Source organism: Chrysemys picta, chromosome 12, assembly GCF_011386835.1.
Source record: "Chrysemys picta bellii isolate R12L10 chromosome 12, ASM1138683v2, whole genome shotgun sequence".
NCBI lineage: Eukaryota > Metazoa > Chordata > Testudines > Emydidae > Chrysemys > Chrysemys picta.
In genome coordinates this window covers 36,071,655-36,089,289 of record NC_088802.1, presented here as the reverse complement: position 1 = coordinate 36,089,289, position 17,635 = coordinate 36,071,655, and the positions used below count along the sequence as shown (strand labels likewise).

Sequence of the window (17,635 nt, the reverse complement as noted above, 5' to 3'; positions counted from 1 at the left end):
AAAGGAAGCAGGATCACAACAAAATGTTTCATCTCTCTGCTGTTTGACCTGTCAGGGCCAGAGACTCTAAAGTGAAGTGAGAGATTCCCCCAGGGTTATCCCTGGGTTTCCCCTGAATGACCTTTTGAATTGACTGATCACTACAACACTGTCACTCGTAGGGTATGTCTTCACTACCCGCCGTATCGGCAGGTAGCGATCGATTTATCGGGGATCGGTATATCGCGTCTCGTTAAGACGTGATATATCGATCCCCGAACGTGCTCCCCATTGACTCCGGAACTCCACCGGAGCGAGCGGCGGTAGCGGAGTCGACGGGGGAGCCGCGGACGTCGATCCCGCGCCGTGTGGACCTCACGTAAGTCGATCTAAGATACTTCGACTTCAGCTACGCTATTCACATAGCTGAAGTTGCTCATCTTAGATCGACCCCCTTCCCCCCAAGTGTAGACCAGCCCTTAGAATTTACAACTCATTTGTGTTACATACTTGCTTGGACCTATAAATAACTAATTTCTTTTTCCTAGATAATAAACCTTGAGTTAGTTTATTACAGAATTGGCTACAGACATCATCTCTTGTGTGAGATCTGGGATACCAATTGATCTGGGGTAAGAGGATAACCATTGAAAGTTTGCATCCCCCCAAAAAAGGAATTTCATGACATTTATCATGTACCCCCCCCCCACACACACACACACACTTTAAAAAAAACAAAACTAAACAAAAACAAAAACACACTAGCCCTAGGCCCAGTCCCTCAATAGATACCAGATGTAACCAGCTCAGAAAATGGTTTGTCTGATTGCCAACTCTACAAACTCAGCCTGGAATCTCTCAGCTTCTGCAGGCCAAATTCTGCCCTCTGCTACCCCTATACAAGCCATTGTCTTCCAATTATGCCCTGTGTTACATCTTTCCAACACTTCTTTCCATGAGGAATAACAGAGCAGAATCTAGCCTCCAACTGGAACTTAATTAACAATTAATGGCTGAAAAGGTTGGCTGCACTGGTAGTCAAGTGGCAAAGACTGATGTCTTCCACTGGCATAAGCAGACCTCACCCAGCACATGTACAAAAACTTGGTGAGAAGGTGCCACTTTTACATATTCAGTTTTAGAATAGAAAAAGACTGAGCCTTGTCATCTATGGCCCTGCAAAATGGTCATAAAATGCTACCAAATCAGGCTGCTAGCACATAGCCCGCACCTCTCACAGGTGGGAAAGACAACAGAGGGTGAAAGACAGCGGAGCATTAGACTCCAGTCATTTCACTACATCTAGTCCCCATCTGACCTTAAATTCCAAACACAAAAGCCATAAACAGAAATGCTCTGTTAGTGAGATGATGTTATGGAACTATCCCCCTCGCCCCATCCCCTTAAGTAGGAGGGAACGTCAACCTTCTATATTCCACTTGCTTGAATGGCATTAGTAGCCCTGCCAAATATTTTGCTCCGGTCTCGTAGCTACTTATGTGGTTGCAGTGTTGTAGGGATTAGAGAGAGAAACAAGGTGGGTGAGGTAATCTCTTTTATTGGACTAACTTCTGTTGGTGAAAGAAGTTTGAGTTTACACAGTGCTCTTCAGGTCCGAGAAACGTATTCAGCATCACAGCTAGATACGTAGTGGAACAGATTAACTACTTACGCTAAAACAACCTGTTCCACCTTGTATATCGCTGTGACCCTCTGAGTACTTTTCCCAGACTTGAGAAGAGTTCTGAGTAAGCGCAAAAGCATTTTTCTTTCACCAACAGAAGTTAGTCCAATAAAAGATTACCTCACCCGCCTTGTCTCTCTCATTCCCTATCTAGCTGTATGTGTAGATGTGAGTTTTTATTTTGCATGAGTGATTGTTTCTACAGAAATCTGGGTTCCTCGCCAAAGTTCACATTCAAGTAGATTGCTTCATGGCCTCAGATGTCTTTGCAGCTCTGGAATTTTAATCATCTCACTATATGTATATTAACCCCCCCCCCAACCATCTGTTTTCCTGCACTGACAGGAGTGACTTTCAGCTTTAGAGAAATATGACTTTGCTCTCACTGTAGACAGAAGAGTGATTCACAGAGGGTGAAATGCTGCGGTTCTTACTCAGGCAAAAGTCGCATTCGTTTCCAAAGAGGCCTGAGTGAATCCTGAGAACCAGATTGTGCCTCAGTCTTTGTCAAGGCTGAATCCCCACTCTGGCACTTCGAGTACAGAAGGTGGGGGCCTGCAAGAATTTTAAAAAGTAATACTTGCCCTCCAGGCTTGTATTAAACTCCCAAGGTTACAGCTTTTCTCTGACCTTGGCTTGGTAAACACTGCCACCACCTAAATGCAAAAAAAACAACAACCCTTTGACCCAAGAAGGAGCATGTGGAAATTCCTCCCTGTGGGGTACCCTCAAGCCCTTTCACACACACCCTCCGGGAAAGAGCTGACAAGAAAACAAAGGAAATTAGCTGTTGCCACCAGCTAATCAAACTGCACAGGCATAAACCTCCTAGGACACAACAATCCAAATCCTGTTTTTTAAAAAGGGTAAATTTTATTAAAAACAAAGAAAGAAAAGACATCTGGATTTTAAGCTTTTGCTATATTTTAAAAGAGCAATTCCAAAAATTAAGCGCCCAAAATATCTTTCTTGGGGGTTCAGCTTAAAGGTTACAAGCAAACAAAAGCACCTGGGGTTAGCTCAGAGCCTTCAAAAATAAGCAGAAATCAATCTAGTCACATTTTTCTAAACATTCCTAATTTACTTACATATTTGGGTTGTTAAAAGTAGTTGGAGATATGATCTGATGATTTTCATTTCTGGTTCCAACTTTACCCAGCATTCCTGCTGCCCTGTCTCTTCAGCCCAGAGAGAGCAACCACAGACACAAAGAGAAAGCTTCCTTCCCCATTTTAAAAAGTTCTAGCCTTCCCATTGGCTCTGTTGGTCAAGTGTCTTTTTCTTTACCTGGGGGACTTTTTTTTAACCCTTTACAGGTAAAGCAAGCAGAGAACAGCTACCAAGAAGGATTTTACAGCTAACTCGGTGTCCATAAAGGAGAGCTACTCCCCCCCCCCCCCCCGCCCCCTTCATTTATCACAGTTTTAGTTGGCAAAGCAGGGAAATAGCCCCATGTTCAACCTACCCAGCTCTCGGATCCAGGTATGGTGTGGAGGGCAGCCACTGCTCTTCAGTTGGCCCCCAGCTTACAGTCAGTGGGCAGGGAGTATACAGAGGGGAGAGGAATGGGCTGAGCCTCGGCTCTCTCCTCCCACTCACTGGGACTGGCGCAAAGGGGGACATAAGCTGCACCCTTCCTGGCATAACCCCCCTCCTCTCCAAAGCTGCTTCTGGTGGAGCAGGTCCATGCTGCCCATGACTGAGGCCTCAGTCTAATAGCTGAGGCCTCGTCCACATGAGACAGTTGTACCAATTTAATTCGATGGGTTTAGAAACTGATTTAGTTACATTACTGTGACCCATTGTGTGGGCATTTAGCTTCAGTAGGTAAAGCTTCTCCACACACAAACCAGCACTGGAGAGAAGATCTTCACCAACTACACAGCAAGGGCAGGGCTACACCACCACTTAAGTCTGTCTAACTTACGTTGCCCCGGGGTGTGAGAAGGACATCCCTCTGAGCAATGCAACTTCACCACTGTCCTGTCAGCATAGAGCGTCTTCACCAGATGTGCTACAGCAGCGCAGCTGCAGTGACACAGCTGCACTGACGTACCATGTCTAGTGTAGACTTGCCCTGAGACACCTGGTAGATGTCCAGCATCCATGTAAGCCCAGCACTCATTTACACACCAAAATAAAGTGACGAGAGCTGGGCGCTGAGCACGCCTGGTAAATATGGCCCCAAAGGAGATGCTTCTAACGGTGCTGAGTTCTTGAAATCTGGTCCCATAAGGATATCAATTTCAAAAGGTGCTGAGCATCTGCAGTATGGTGACCAGATGTCCTGATTTTATAGGGACAGTCCCGATTTGGGGGTCTTTTTCTTATATAGGCTCCTATTACTCCCCACCCCCTGTCCCGATTTTTCACATTTGCTGTCTGGTCACCCTAAGTCTGCAGTTCCCATTGAACTCAGATGGAGTTGTGGGCGCTCAGCGCCTCTGAAAATGAGGTGATTATTAGATAGATAATTTGGTCTTAGGAACTTAGTAGTATGCAACTGAGGGATGTTTTTTTTTTTTTAAACCACACAAGAAATGTGACATGAATAAATCATTTCAAATCCATCCTCTCACCATGAGTCACCAAACCGCAGCCTTTCATTTCTCTCAAAGGGAAGTGTATTGCATTTTCACATAGTTAAGATGCAGTTAACTTGTGTGATCACAACATGTGTCAAGAACTGTACTTTTCTTTAAAAAAATAATGTCCCCATTGACCTTCAGTGGGATTTGTGGGACTTGTGCTCCTAAAGCCTCTGGACACATTTCAAAATTCTCCTCTAGGACTTTTTTTAAAGCCACTAAATAAATAATTTGAGTAGAAACTATTGCTCATTGTGATATATTTAATCTCAATCTGTTACTATGAGAGACTCTTCCCTGTCTGATCTATTTCGAGACCACAAGTCAAATCTTACCATCAATAAGCTCTACTCTGGTTAGAGTAGAAAATAGAAACCAATTAGTTGAATCAAAGTCTTCTCATAGCATCTATAAACTACAACAGGCTTAAAGCAATGGAGTCTGGATCCTGTTCTGGGAATTAGATTATCTGATTGCAGTATCCAGTGTTGCAAGAAAGATGTGCTCAAAGTGCATCAAACTGGCAAATGGGCTGTTCACATGAAGTTGAAAACAGCATACATTGTATTAAGAGCATAAAACTGGAGAAACAAAAAATATATCAGCATTTGGAGTCACATACACCCAGATTTATAGCCATATAAAAGGTTTATACTTCAGCATAGAAAGAAATGATAATATTAACAGAATAGGTCATTTAAAGCATGAGATTATTATATTGTGTATGTGGCTTCATATGGAACCAGACCACTGCAAAAAGCCATGGCATAAACTATGTTTAGGTTTTATAATAACTGGAATCATATGAGCAGGGATAGGAGGTATCATTTGGCTTAGATTCCCGACCATAAGTATCACGAATATATGTGCTAAAGCACACCATATTTATGGCCTGATCTAAAGCCCAATAAAGTCCATAAAAAGACTCCAATTGAATTCATTGGCAGCTGGATCAGGCCCTTAGAGATCTGTCATTAGAATCACAAAGGGCATGGAGAGCCAAAGGTCCCAACTTTCCAGAGCATGGCATAATACCATTGAATTGCATCTTAGGGGCCCTCTTCACATTAGCTATTTTCTGCGAAGCTATGATAGTGAAGCCACTCACAATTGAGCCTGCAACTAGCTTTCCCTTGCAACCCCCGCCCTTTGTCAAAGGAGTAAGGTTTTAAGTGCCTTGTCTCCGGAGGTGGAGGTCTGCCAAAGGAGGATTCCAGCAGAATGCACTGGTGAAATGCAACAGTTGGGGGTGGGGTGACCAGACAGCAAATGTGAAAAATCGGGACGGGGGGGGGGGGGGTAATAGGAGCCTATATCAGAAAAAGACCCAAAAATTGGGACTGTCCCTATAAAATTGGGACATCTGGTCACCCTAGTTGGGGGAAGGGAAGTTGCTTAATATTCTCTTGGAAATCTCCCACTTAAAGCATTTAAGCACATACTTCACCTTCAGAGGTAGGTGGGCAAGCAGCCCCATTTACTCCAGTGAGATTTTAACACAATTGTAGTACCATAGTAGCCACCACCACCCACCTCTAGTTCCCTTTCACCAGGGAGCACCCTTTTAGGAGCAGTCCCCTTCTCAGCAGTCCCTGTCTCACCCCCAAATTCCTTATTTCACTCTTCAGGCTGACAACAAAGCATGTCAAAAACAAAACTCCAAACCAAACATGGAGCCTTTCGGCAGTTCTAGCTCCACACAGCATCCTGTTTCCTGGGATCCCCTGGCTTGCCAGCAGGCCTTCTACCTCCAGCAGCTTGCTGGTTTTGTCTTTTCCCAGCCACTCCTCCCCACAGCATCCGGCTGTCTTTTATTATATTTGAATTACCAGCTTCCTCTCAGCTGGGCTCATCTTGCAAGCAGGGCTGCCTTAGCCCCAGGTTCTCCAAGGACAAGCCATCCTGTGACCATGAGCTTCAAGTTAAGCACATGCTTAAATGCTTTGCTCCATAGACATGGGATTAATCAGTGGATTCGTGTTATGCATGCGCTTGAGTGCTTAGGTGGGCTGGGGCCTTGATGGCTTCATCAGGCTGCATCTACTTCTCATCAGTTCTGAGCCACATGTGGAAGTAATTAGCACACCCTGAAGACCATCTTGAAGTCTGCCAGTCTTTTGCTAGGTCAGTGTTTATTCGCTTGCAGCAAATTTTGACACAGCAGCCAGGAACAGTTATGTTATGACTGGTTATTGTTAAATCTTTATCACCTTGGCAGGAGTTTTGGTTGGAGGGCGGGAGCGTATCCCTCTCTCCTCCCCGCACAACACATTCAGGCTACCGGACAACAAAGGATCATTCTTTCTACATCTCAGCTTTGGTCTCCTCTGCAAACACCCAGAGGTGAGTGGAGTGCCGTCATGGCAAGTACCCACAAAGCACGGCTGGAAAAAAACAAAGTAATAAAAGACAACCCTCCGTGGAAGTTGTTTTAAAAAAGAAAAGAAAATATCCCTCCTCATTTGTCAGCACTGAATAGCATACAAATGGCCAAGGTGATCTTTCCATAGGAACATAAACAGTATTCTCAATGGTATTAAAGATTAATGACAGAGTGAGGACTCTCTCGATCCATACACAGGCACAGAACCCCCCTTGTCTCTTCATTGCTGCCCTGAAAGAACGTGGCTTGTTGGACATTTTGGGAGCATGTTGTTATAAATTCATTGATATTTTTAGTAGAATGTCTCCGGATATTTTGTGTCATTATTATTTGTATTCCAGTAGCACTTGGAGACCTGACCTGACCTGGGATCGGGACTCCCATTGTACTGAGTGCTGTACAGACATTTAGTGAGAAACGGTACCTGCCCTACAGCGCTTACAATCTATGTAGACAAGACAGCCAAAGGGCAGGAGAGGAAGAAAAGGGAAACTGATCTGCACCAGGTCACACAGCAGCTCAGTGGCAAAACCAGAAACAGAACCCAACTATCATTTACATGCCTCTCTATAAACGAGGGGGTACATGATAACCACTCACGAGTGCACTGCTGGATGGGTGGGGGGGCCATAAGGACACCCCCAACAATCCCAAAGAAGGTCTTCTCCACCACTAGCTGGATTTGCTCCATGGAGGCCCTGCCCCAGAGGCCTCATATCTGGGTGTAACCAAGCCCACGAACAATTGAGATATGGTTCTATTTATCTGAACCACCCAGAATTTAGAAGGTCTTAGATAAATGGTCCGTGCTGGCCTGTCACAAATACACACGCCTGAAACACATGTAGAGCTTATGACTATTATTTATTTTCAAATAGCATCCAGTCTCTGCTTGGCACTCAACCCTGCCCCAAGGAGCTTACCAGCAAAAGAGTTATTCATAGAAAAGAGGAGCCAGTCATTCCACGTATTTCTCAGATAACATAGATAAGAGCAAGCTTTTGTCTTAACTCCGTGTGTTGCAACATTTAGTAACTGCCTTGGTAAAGGGATGTAATCTGCATACAAATTGCATAAAAACCACCCTAATATGTGATGCTAGTAACAACTCCACTTATTAAGTAAAACCTCTATATGCTTTTGATTACTTTTTGGATTTCATCCAAACTGGATGATGAAAATAGCCTGGCCAATCCCACCCTTTTTCTGGCACACCTGGGCCTGACCCAAACCCTAGTTCTGAAAAGTCTTGACCTTTTGGAAAGTTTGGATCCAGATCCAGACTTTGTCACTGGCCTTTTTTGCTGTAATGGGCCAAACCAGAAACCCACAAACACACTTTGGGGAAATTTGGCTCCCAGTCGAGAGGCAATCGACTCAGCTCATCTTTAATATTTAGTCAGTTTCATGTTGGAGTTCTCATGAATGCTCAGCTGTTGTGTGGGTTGTAAAGATTACAGGCGGATGTTTACATTTTTTTAAAAGCCCAAAGTACTTTCATTTAAAATTAAATTAAATACTTAAAATATTTCTATTCTTATTAGATTCGGTAAAGCATATTGATTTTATTTTTCAAATCTAAATACTGGATCTCAAATGCAGTAGAGCCAATCCCCTAATTAAAAATATCTTCTCTTCTGTCACTGTTAGTTCCCTTCATCATATATACATCCAAGCTGTGATCAGCCAAAAGACTGTAACATTTCTTTTCAGCATTGCCCTTCCTGCCACATCCCTTCAGCACTATCATCAAGATTTCTTCACAGAAATATTGTGCCTGGTACTTAATCTCATATTACATGAAATTTTTATCCTCAGTACATTGCGGTCCACTTAACCTCCTAGAATACATGGTGTCTGTAAAAGAAAAATGAAAAACAGAGTTGGATCAACAGCTTTATTCCCTTGCAAATGACAAGTCTTTTTCAAACAGTTTAGCTGGAAGGTGTGTTCTGACTGGCCGCTGAACTGTCTCCAGAGGAAGGTTAGTCCTGGCATGCCGTGGAGAGATGAAAGATTCTACAAAAACTGGCAAGATGACCAAAGTAATTTAGGAAGGTGTTCAGAGCATGTAGCTTGGCAGCAAAGGATCTTTTGGCTCGGAGCACTCAACACCAAACAGGTTTCTCCTCCAAAAAGAGCTTTCAGGAGTTTGAACCTATGACTGGGATTTTCACAGAGAGCTTTTGCTCAGTTCAGGCTGCCTAGGAGCTCCTTGTGATGGGTTGGATCACAGAAACCCCCTTTGGGACTTCCATCTGATGTGCTGAGACTACCCCTGAGCTGTTTTCCCTGCCAGCTTGGGACTCCAGAACCTGGCCTGCTTGAGCCAGACACGCTAGCCTGCTACAAACCCAGACCCAGGTCTGAACAACATCCCCTAAAAGCTGCAGGCTTAACTGAAAACAGCTTAAGAAGTGCTCTTGTCTCCAACACCCAGATACCCAGTTCCCAATGGGGGCCAAACCCCAAATAAATCCATTTTACCCTGTATAAAATGTATACAGGGTAAACTCATAAATTGTTCACCCTCTATAACACTGATAGAGAGATATGCACAGCTGTTTGCCTCCCACCCACCCCCGGGTATTAATACTTACTCTGGGTTAATTAATAAGTAAAAAGTTATTTTATTAAATACCAAAAGTACGATTTAAGTTGTTTTAAGTAATAACAGACAGAGCAAAGTGAATTACCAAGCAAAATAAATAAAACACACAAGTCTAAACCTAATACAGTAAGAAAGTGATTACTGATGAAATCTCACCCTCAGAGATGTTCCAGTAAGTTTCTTTTACAGACTAGCCTCCTTCTAGTCTGAGTCCAGCAATCACGCATACCCCTGTGGTTAGTGTCCTTTGTTCCAGTTTCTTTCAGGTATCCTTTGGGGGAGGAGAGGCTATCTCTTGAGCCAGCTGAAGACAAAATGGAGGGGTCTCCAGGGGCTTAAATAGACTTTCTCTTGTGGGTGGTCCCTCTCCCTCCCCCTGTGTAGAATCCCAGCTACAAGATGGAGTTTTGGAGTCACATGGGCAAGTCACATTTCCATGCATGACTCAGAATGTACAGGTGGCAGCCATTGTTCACATGCTACCTTGAACGTCCTCAGGTAGACTTCTTATGTGGATTGGAGTCTTCCAAGACCCATTGTCCGTTAAGTGTTTCTTGATTGGACACTTAACTTGCAAATTCCTTTCTAAAGAAGCTGACCAAATGCCTTACTAAGACTACTTCAAATCAATACACAGCCAATATTCATAACTTCAAATACAAAAATGATACATGCATACAAATAGGATGAATATATTCAGTAGATCATAACCTTTGCAGAGATATGTTACATGGCATATGTAGCATAAAACATACTCCAGTTATGTCATATTTACATTCATAAGCATATTTCCATAAAGCGTTATGGGGTGCAATGTCACACTCCCCTCCCCGCCCCTGGCACTTCCTTTCTCCTCCAGAGCTCCCTCTCAACTGAGCAATCCTCAGCCTTTTACTAGGCCCAGGTGCGCCTTACTTAACTGCCTTCCAGCTACCGAGGGAGTTACATATCCCCAGGTGGGCCTGGTTGGCTCATTCCCTTCAGTGGAGCCTCTCACAGGTAGGTTGGGCAGCTGACTCCCTTAAGGGCCAGCCCTGTGACACCTTGGCAATGTTAATATACCACATGCCTGATTCTATCAGAGACCACAGGGTGCTGGAACCTGACTCTTTCACTGGTCCCCACTGCTCTTTTCTGCGACCACTCAGCAGGGACCTGTGCTCTCTGCCCTGCCTCTTTCCACATGTGGCTGCACATGGAGTTGAAGCACCATAATATTCGTTCACTGTTTCGATGGAAGGCTGAGACCTCTGCGTACAGGCCTCAGCCAATCTCAGCTCACCGGGGTTTCTTGGTACACCATTGTAACGAGCTATATAATGACACAAAAGCAGATCAAGCCAGGAGATAACTGAAGTTCCTCCAGGGATAGGAGAAATCATCCCCTGGAGCGCAATTATCAACTTGTGCGAACTACACACTCGTGCCTAGCTACTGGCTGAAGGATCAAGTAGTTACTTTAGTCTACAGCAGCCAGGGGCTCACCTTGCCCACCCTGGTTTATGTGGAAGGCCTGATTCTCAGAACAACTGGTGTCCTTCCAGTACCTAGGGGCCAGGAGCACAGGCAGGCAGCCTGCGTCCCCTGAGCACTATAGAGGACACACACAGCACTCCCTGGATCCTAGCATGGGAGGGGGAGGCTTTGGGGGACAGGGTGGCAGAGGAGCAGTGTGCCTCTCTATGTATTCACTAGCCAGTTCTACCCTGTGCAGCTCTGAGGAAGCTCAGGCAGGCATGGGGGAGCTGTTGTTGCTCTGCAGCCTCGGGGGGAGGATTCCTTTCCCCATCCTTCAGCCCCATGGAGCCCCCACCCCTGCACACAGTCTATGTATATGGGCGCAGCAACAAAGACTTGCACACTCCCTAAACTCCCCCAGCATTGCAACTCCTATTCCCCATGCATACTGCCCAGGTAAAGGACGTGGGCTCTAGGCAGCATGGGCAGGCTGCCGGTTAAATGTCACAGCCGACGTTTTATTGATGTATCCTTAACCGCTGAGCTCAGTGTTCGCCAAGGCACTCTAATTGTCTCTGTTCGCAGCATTACACAGAAGGCCTGCAGCGATCCTGCCACTTAGCCCAGGGTTCACAAGCTGGGACTTGTTCCCTAATCAGAAGTTAACTAACTGAACTCTACAGTATGTGCCTTGAGTGCAGGGCTGGGTTCTGTGCAATCAGAGGCAAATATAGGACTAGGAGCCACTGAAACTGGGGTTTCTTATATAACGGGCATTAGGGTTCTTCTTTGCAAATGTTTGGTGCCTGTGAAACCAAATGTCTGATACCACCAGCTTAGAGGGCCTAATGCCCAGTGCTACTCTGGACACTGCTTACGCAAACGGCATTGTGGAGTTTCGTGCTTATTGTCTCTGAGCGACTCTAGCAAACATGCTCAGCTGTTGTTTTCTAACTGCCAGCCCTGCAAACTCACCTGAGATCTCCTACAGGTTTTTGTATATTGCCATTGCTGTAGGAGAACACTTCAACCTCCCTGGCCACACAATAGCAGATGTAAAGGTAGCCATCTTACAGCAAAAAAACTTCAGGACCAGACTCCAAAGAGAAACTGCTGAGCTTCAGTTCATTTGCAAATTTGACACCATCAGATCAGGATTGAACAAAGACTGTGAATGGCTAGCCAACTACAGAAGCAATTTCTCCTCCCTTGGTGTTCACACTTCAACTGCTAGCAGAGCACCTCACCCTCCCTGATTGAACTAACCTCGTTATCTCCAGACTGATTCTTGCCAGCATATTTATACCAGCCCCTGGAAATTTCCATTACATGCATCCGACGAAGTGGGCATTCACCCACGAAAGCTTATGCTCCAATACATCTGTTAGTCTTAAAGGTGCCACAGGACCCTCTGTTGCTTTTTACAGATCCAGACTAACACGGCTACCCCTCTGATACTTAAGAGCTGAGAGGTACACCCAAGAACATTTACATTTTCCCATCGTTTGTTTACAGTTGCAATTTCATGAGGTGCCAGGAGTGACAGTACCTAGTCACTAATAGATCTAGCTCCAGAGAAGAGGAGTAGAAATTGGAAACCTCAAAGCACCAGCCCAGGGAATTGGGAATAGATCCCCAAAACCTCCACAATACTCATCTGAATCCAGTAGTGACCGAAAGTTGCAACGAAGGCTGTGTAGTGGCTTAGTGCACAAATCTCCACATTACAATTAGTACCTATGTGGCAGGCACAGGAGAGGGGCCCAACCACCAAAAAGGCCATAGAATTGGACTGATTGATTGGTATTTTCTATTATTTAAATAGCAGCAGCATGTAGAGGCCCCAGCCAGGATAGAAGGGCCCCATTGCTGGGCAAACACATGGCGAGAGACAATCTCTGCTCTGGAGAGATTACAGACTAGACAGACAAGGTGTGGGAGGGAAAACAGAGGCAGAGAAAGGGGAAGTAGGAGGTCAGTGGCACAGCCAAGAATAGAACCCAGTCTGCAGTGGAACCCACTAGACCATGCTGCCCTTTATAGCACCTGATTTATCTTCTGACTCATGGAGCCCTCCAGAAAGACTGCAAGCTCTCTGGGGCAGAGCCCAGTTTTCCAGGAAAGGCCTAGCACACCTGGGCACTATGAGATAATAAATAATGACAGTGGCCTAGATCTTGCCCCCATAGGGTCACACATGGAGGAGACTTTCTGCACACAGATCTCACCTTCCCAAGTGAAAGGGGCGGGGGCTCAGCTAAATGTGTGATGCCAGTCCACCCCCTAGAAAACTGGGCAAACAGAGAGGGCTGGAGACTGAAAGAGCCAGGATGGGAACAGACACTAGAGTGCGCACACTGTCATCCTTCTAGTCCTGCAGTCCCTAAGAATCCAATGACACTGCACTACCAGAAAGCTTGGGGACCCACCAGGGACCAGAGCGGACTTTATGCCACTGCTCCTGGCCTTGCATGGATTACTGTGAACTTCCAGGCTTGCATTCAGACTGCTGCATCATTAAGGAGACCCAGCAACAGTCATAGGTCCCCTCCACCGGAGTCCACCCAGTTTGTACAATCAGGGCTGCAGAGAGCCATCCTGCAAACCCTTACTCATTTGTGCAGCCTGTGACTGCTCATGTGAGTAAGGGCTACTTGTGTGAGTAACAGGGTTTGCGGCATCAAATCCAAAATCAAACACAAATGATTCACCCCATGCAAAGAATATTGCAGCCTTGCACAGCACTGACCCTGACTGCTAGTGTGGTTTTAATGGCAGTGCTTGTTGGCCATTACACTAGAAAGCAACACAGCTGTGTCATATAAATAAGGGTACTGTAGCTCTTTATACCTTCCACTCACAGAGAGGAGAGAAACAGAGGAATATATCTCAGGTGTGGAGTCCCACCCACCCACAGTGTTATTTGGCTGATCTGTTTAAACACACAAGGAAAGTATCCTTGAAAGGAAGAGGCCTGGGGCAGTCACTAGTCCAGTTGTCTGCAGGTCCCAGGGGAGGAATAGTGGGGACATGCAGTCAGGAAAGCTCCAGAGAAGGTTTTTCACGTAAGAGTTTTTAGTGGGAACATCTGGGAGGATACAGCAGCTCAAAGCAATCAGCAACGATGCCTTATAAAGAGACTGTCCGGCTGGCGCAAAGTAAATGTGGATTCAAAGTGAAGTGTCTATAAAAAAGCACCACAGAATTCTACAGGCATGAGACAAACCTAGTGCTGGGTCCTTGGTTTCTTCATGTCTGTTTCTCAGGAGCCTGGATGCCTCTGTAAGAGGCACCATGGCAATTAGTAAATAATAATAATAATATGCTACAGTTTATAATGTTCTTACAGCTCTGCCGGGTCAATCTGTGCAATCCTTACACAGACAACACATTGACTTTAACGGGAGTGAACAAAGCCTAGACAGAGATCTGAACCAGAGCCGCAGATCCAAACACTCCTACGCTTTGCTAAAGTGTGGCTTTTGGCACCTTTCCACAATGTATTCCTTCTGCTTTCTTTGCACCAAGTTTTTACATCGCTTTTGTCAGCAGAGAGAAGCAGCCATTTTGAGTTCGGTTCGGTGCAGTCAGTCAGCAGAGATACACTTTATGCCCTGTCTCAAAGAGCCTTTATTTTTGTTCTTTCTTGCTTTGTTATTCTCCTAAACTAAAGTAAACTAAACTAAACTAAACTAAAGGTCAATCAGGTTCTCCCCAGAGAGGTCGTTTGCTCTTGGTGTGTGGAAAACATAACAGGGAGCATATCTATCTGAAACACAACTGACTATGTTATACTGTACCAGGGAAAATATGTTTCCAGAGTCTATTGGAGCAAGTAAATTACTGATAAGATCCAGTATCATTGCGTCGATGACCAAAAACTTGGATTCAGACTGAGAAGAAAATAATGAGGGATTTATTCATTATTGTGTCAGGCACTCTGAGGTACCTGGCATCGTAACAGCAACCCCAACAGCTTCCTTATTGCACTATACCATTTCTGTTCCTGTTTCCTTTGCAAGTGCACTCTGCATTTGGGAGTTTTATTATACCTTCTGGGTGGTCTGAATGCAAACAACAGTAGGTGAAATTACCCTGTCTCCTAGGGATTACTCCAGAAAATCAAAACCATGGAGCTGCTTTTCCAATGCACATTTTGACAGCTAGCTGTGAAAATAATGGAGCGAGCGTTTTATGGATCTTGCTGGCTTAAGAATTTCCTATGCTGGTTTACAGCCAGAGCATTTTCTGGCTTGATCCTGGCAATGTCACTCTGACCAACTGTGGAAGGATCATTTATAGGGTTACCATATTTGGAGTGTCCAAAAAGAGGACACTCCACGGGGCCCCGCCCCCTCCCCAACTCTGCCCCTTCCCCTGCTTCCCGCGAACATTTGATTTGCGGGAAGCCTGAAGCAGGTAAGGGCGGGGGATGGGGGAAGGAGGCGCGGCCCAGTCTGGCCCCCCCAGCGTCTCCAGCCTGGGTCAGCTCAGGCCCTGGGGTGCCGGCCCCCCCGGCTCGGCACCGCTGGGCCCGGCCCCCGGCTCGGCACCGCCAGCCCCCGCCGGGCCCGGCCCCCGGCTCGGCATCGCCGTCCCCCGGCCCCTGGCCCCCGGCTCGGCACCGCTGGCCCCGCATGTCCCGATTTTCCCAGACATGTCCGGCTTTTTGGGATTTCCCCCCAGATGGGGATTTGAAGCCCAAAAAGCCGGACATGTCCGGGAAAATCCGTATGTATGGTAACCCTAATCATTTATATATCTGAAAATTAGGCCTTTATGCTCCTATATGGGAGAAAGCAATAGCTGCAATGCATGGAACTTATCTACCTGGCTGGACTTTATTTGCTGATACACACAAGTCATTAATGTTTTTATGAGTGTTTGAAGTTGTACATAGGTAAGAGTGTCATTTCCTCTCTTGTCATTAGAAGCCGTTTATTTTTCACCTGTATGCAAACAACCAGGGCAGACAATGGGCCAGATCTGACTTTACACACCACTCCAGCAATGCAAGGGGACCATAGAAACAGCTCAGGATCTGGCCCACCTCCAAGTGGTTTGAAGTTTTCAGCTTGATCAATCTTAACGTTTTCCCCATTGATCGGTCCCACTTTCCAGAGTGTGAATTTCAGCTCCTGTGAGTTTTGCAAAGCTGAATGCAAACTAGTTTTCACTCTTTGGTTCATGCGGCTTTGCTATCCCACCTTGAGTTTTGTTAGAGTAAGCCCCAAAATATAAAGTGAAACTTGGCCCCAAACAGTGAGTTTTGCCTGGTGGTAGGCCAAAATCCTGCAAACACACCTGACCACAGAAATTGTCCCAGTTGTGAAGTTGTGCTATAAAAGCAGGAGACTCATTTTTCTTCTAACAAGCATTTAATACTTGCTGTTGCAGCAGGGCAGATAGAACCACTCTGCTAAGTAACTGGCAGCTCTCTGCAGAGTTTTCTAAGCAACAGGAAGTCATACTCTTGGCCCCTAGTCCTGCAGTCTGTTCTGCAAGAGTGCACCCATATACCCATAGGGAGTCTAAGGGTACATTTACACAGCACAAAAAAACAAACAAACAAAACCCCACAGCCGTGAGTCTCAGAGCTCAGCTCAACTGACTTGGGCTCATGCTGTGGGGCTAAAAATAGCAGCATAGCCATTTGGACTCAGACTGGCGCCCAAGCTCCGAGACCCTCCCTGCTTGCCAGGTTTGAGAGCGCAGGCTCCAGCCCGAGCCCGAATGTCTACACGGCTATTTTTCGCCCTGCAGTGGGAGCCCAAGTCAGTTGACCCGGACTCTGAGACTTGCTGCTTACAGGTCATTTTTGGCTGTGAAGATACCCTCAGGTATCAGAACTGGTGCCAACTCTTGTGATTTTATTGTGACTCTCATGATATTTGATGTTTTTCTTAACCCCCCAGCTTCTCGATTCATGCAATTTGGCGAGAATCTCAGCTTTCATTTGTTAAAAGAGTGCATGTCTAGTGGGGCTGTCAATTGATCACAGTTAACTCAAAAAATTAACTGCAATTAAAAAAATTAATTGTGATTAATCGCACTGTTAAACAATAGAATACTAATTGAAATTTATAAAGTATTTTTGGGTGTTTTTCTACATTTTCAAATGTATTGATTTCTATTACAACACAGAATACAAAACGACAAAGATTCCTGTGGCACCTTATAGACTAACAGAAGTATTGGAGCATAAGCTTTCGTGGGTGAATACCCACTTCGTCAGACGCATGCATGGGTATTCACCCACGAAAGCTTATGCTCCAATACTTCTGTTAGTCTATAAGGTGCCACAGGACTCTTTGTCGCTTTTTACAGATCCAGACTAACATGGCTACCCCTTTGATACTTGGCAGAATACAAAGTGTACAATGCTGACTTTATATTATTATTTTCATTACAAATTTTTACACTGTAAAATGATAAACAAAAGAAATAGTATTTTTCAATTCACCTCATACAAGTACTGTAGTGCAATCTCTTTATCGTGAAAGTGTAATTTACAAATGTAGATTTTTTTTTACATAATTGCGCTCAAAAACAAAACAATGTAAAACTTTAGAGCCTACAAGTCCGCTCAGTTCTATTTCTTGTTCAGCCAATCTCTAAGACAAACAAGTTTGTTTACATTTATGGGAGATATTGCTGACTGCTTCTTATTTACAATGTCCCAACTGAAAGTGAGAACAGGTGTTCACATGGCACTTTTGTAGCTGGCATTGCAAGGTATTTATGTGCCAGATATGCTAAACATTCACATGCCCCTTCATGCTTCGGCCACCATTCCAGAAGACATGCTTCCATGCTGATGATGCTCGTTAAAAAAATAATGTGTTAATTAAATTTGTGACTGAAGTCCTTGGGGGAGAATTGTATGTCTCCTGTTCCTTTTTTCCCGCATTCGGCCATATATTTCATGTTAT

General features: G+C 45.1%; 1 protein-coding gene across 2 annotated transcripts in view; it reads right to left on the bottom strand.

The window, feature by feature from the left end:
- The window catches only part of TEKT3 (tektin 3), a 52,201-nt gene that overhangs the window by 31,212 nt on the left and 3,354 nt on the right, over positions 1 to 17,635 (bottom strand). Inside the window, exon 1 of one of the 2 annotated variants that reach the window (XM_065563350.1) lies at positions 2,752 to 2,894. The exons of the other annotated variant lie outside the window; for it this stretch is intronic. The gene's annotated coding sequence lies outside the window, so the exon portion shown is untranslated. Of the gene's footprint in view, positions 1 to 2,751; positions 2,895 to 17,635 lie in introns of those variants that run through there. 2 annotated transcript variants of the gene reach the window in all.